We start from the raw sequence: 3,532 nt of genomic DNA, 5'->3' as shown, positions 1-3,532 counted from the left end.
CTCAACTTTCTTGCTCCAACTGAGACCTGGATCATGCCAGAAAACACTACCACACCCACAGCTCTGTCTGATGTGTACTCTTTTCTCACACTCCCAGAGTTGGGAGGCGGGGTGGTGGTACTGGCCTGCTAATCTCCCTAAAATGGAAATACTCTCTTGTTTTCATTCCACAATTTTCTCCACCCTCTTTTCAATTTCATGCTGTTACTGTCTCTTATCCAGTCAAACCCACCATCGTGGTTGTGTACTGCCCACCAGGCCCCCTTGGTGAGTTTCTGGAGGAGCTTGACAAACTTGTCTCGCACTTCCCTGTAGATGACTGCACTTATCCTTCAACATCCACACTAACAAGCTAGATCCTCTTCTCTCTTTCCTCTCCTGCTTTGACCTTCACCTCTCACCCTCTCCTCCTACCCGCAAGGCCGATAACCAGCTGGACCTTATCTTTACTAGACACTGTCCTATTTCCAATCTCTCTGCTACTCCCCTCCAGCTCTCTGACCACTATTTCATGTCCTGCTCTCTCTGCCTCTCTTCTCCCCCCCTCAGCCCCTCCCCCTACCCACATGGTTTCCACCCGTAGACACCTCTGCTCTCTCTCCACCACTGATCTTTCTTCCTCTGTTACCTCTGTCCTCCCTACACCTGAATCTTTCTCTCTCCTACCCCCTGACACTGCTACTGATCTTCTTCTCTCTACCCTCTCCTCTTCTCTGGACAATCTCTGTCCCCTCACCTCCAGGCATGCAGGCCCAACTCCACCTGCCCCTTGGCTGACCGACTCAGTACGTACTGACAGACGGAGCCTGAGAGTGGTAGAGCACAAATGGAGGAAAGGCAAACTCCCAGAGGACCTTCTCAACTTCCAATCTCTTCTTTCCACGTTCTCCTCCTCCCTTTCTGCTGCTAAGGCTGCCTTCTATCGCTCTAAAATCCTATCCTTTGCCTCTAATCCTAAGAAACTCTTTGAAACCTTCTCTACACTTCTTCAACCCCACCTCCTCCTCCGACTTCCTCCCTTCTCCCTGATGACTTCGCTAACTTCTTTGACAAGAAGGTAAACGGCATCAGATCCTCCTTTTCTCACCACCTGGTTAGTGCTGCTTGCACTATCCCACCCTCTGCACCCTCCCTCACCTCTCCACGTCCCACCCTATCCCACCTCACTCCCATCTCCCCTGACGAGGTTCTAAACCTCATCACATCCAGTCACCCCACCACATGCTCCTTTGACCCGGTCCCCTCCCCTCTTCTTCAGTCTATAGCACCTGAACTCCTTCCCTATCTAACCCACCTCATGAACACCTCCCTCCAGGCAGGATGCTTTCCATCTGCCTTCAAGACTGCTAGAGTCACCCCCCCTTCTCAAGAAACCATCACTTAACCCCTATGACGTCAAAAACTACAGACCAGTTTCCCTTCTACCCGTTCTATCCAAAACTTTCGAACGTGCTGTCTTTAACCAACTTTCTTTGTACCTCCACCAGAACAACCTCCTGGACCCCAACCAGTCTGGGTTCAGGGTGGGTCACTCGACAGAATCGCTGCACTTTGCGAGAGCAAACTCTCTCCTCTGTCCTGATACTCTTGGACCTGTCAGCTGCGTTCGACACAGTGAACCACCAGATCCTCCTCTCTACCCTCGAGGGGCTGGGTGTCACAGGCTCTGCACTCTCAATGTTTGCAACCTACCTGACGGGTCGCTCCTACCAGGTGACATGGAGGGGATCTGTGTCGGAGCCACGCAGACTGACTACAGACGTTCCACAAGGTTTGGTTCTGGGTCCTCTCCTTTTCTCCCTGTACACGACATCCCTGGGTTCTGTTATTCGCTCGCATGACTTCTCTTACCATTGTTATGTCGATGACACCCAGCTGATCTTGTCCTTTCCTCCCTCTGACACATAAGTAGAGACACGCATTGCTGCGTGCTTGACTGACATCTCGGAGTGGATGGCGACACACCATCTGAAGCTGATGTTCCTCCCGGGGAAAGGTTGCCCGCACCGAGACCTGGCCATCACCATTGACAACACCGTGGTGACGCCAGCTCGGGACTGTGAGGAATCTGGGTGTGATCATGGATGACCAACTGTTGTTTGCTGAAAATGTTGCATCGGTTGCTTGCTCCTCTATAACATTAGGAGGATTCGCCCATTCCTCACCGACGAGACGGCACAGGTGCTCATCCAGGCTCTGGTCATCTCCCGGCTGGACTATGGCAACTCCCTCCTTGCTAGCGCCCCGGCGTCGGCCGTTCGACCTCTGGAGCTTGTTCAGAAAGCTGCAGCTCATCTGGTGTTCAACCGCCCTAAGTTCTCCCACACAACTCCCATTGTCATGTCCCTACACTGGATCTCAGTAGCTGCTCGCATCCAGTTTAAGACTCTGGTGCTAGCCTACAGGGCAGTGAAAGGAACAGCTCCTTCTTATCTCCAGGCCATGGTCAAGCCCTACACCCCGACCCGACCACTTCGCTCTGCTGCCTCGGGACGCCTGGTTGCCCCGTCGCTCAGAGGCCCCTGCTGCCGATCGACCCGGTCACTCCTCTTCTCTGTCCTGGCCCCACAGTGGTGGAATGAACTCCCCACTGACGTCAAGACAGCGGAGTCGCTGCCCATCTTTCGGCGCAGGTTGAAAACTCCCCTCTTCAAGAACTACTACCCTGTTACTTGCTCTTAGCACTTATTGTATTCACTCATTTAAAAAAAATCTCTTTCTTGCATTTTTGCTTTAGCACTGGTTTTGCTCTTAGATGCTTGTTTAGATGCACTTATGACCTCTGATGACTAGTAGGTCTCCTGATCTCCTACATTAAATGATGCACTTATTGTAAGTCGCTCTGGATAAAAGCGTTGGCTAAATGACTAATGTGATGTAATACAGGTTTTCAAAGTGTTTTTTTCCATAGTTCGCTATTTTGAATAACCAGTTCTTCCTTGTGTGGATTGCTGAAAGAGTGCCATTTTTTTCCAGAATTTATTTGAGTCAAAGGACTCTTCAGTTGCATTAAGTTGCATGCTGTTCCCTTTTAGTTCTGAGTGTTCTTCTGTATAATTTCAGTGTTTCCCAGTTTTGAGGGCAGAGCTCAGGGTTGTCAGGTTGTCTGTGTTTTTGATGTGATAAACTTCTGAGTGTTTTTCTCAGATGCCTGCAGTCTCTTATCATACCACTTGTCATTGGCTGACTTTTTTTGATCTGAGATGCTGAGACCTTTTCAGATTGGATACATCTGCCGTGTTGTCTAATATGTTGTTAATATCTTGTATAGCCTGATTCAGCCCATCATTACTGTGGGGATATGAGGTGGAAAGAAAATGGTCTAATTAGGTTTGAATTGATTGATGTCTGATTGCTTTCTGGTAATCATACTTGCTATTGTTTGTCCATCTATAAGGTAGTTTTGTATACTTCAGTTTACTGGGTTCTGCTGCATGAGGGTCTGTTACTATCTTTCTAATGTATAGAGTAATTTTACCAGTGGTGGCTGGGGCGAAAGTTGTTTTTTTTGGGGGGGGGGGGGCGCAATTTA

This window comes from Lampris incognitus, chromosome 6 (assembly GCF_029633865.1).
Source record: "Lampris incognitus isolate fLamInc1 chromosome 6, fLamInc1.hap2, whole genome shotgun sequence".
Taxonomy (NCBI): Eukaryota; Metazoa; Chordata; class Actinopteri; order Lampriformes; family Lampridae; genus Lampris; species Lampris incognitus.
This window is presented reverse-complemented; position numbering follows the sequence as displayed.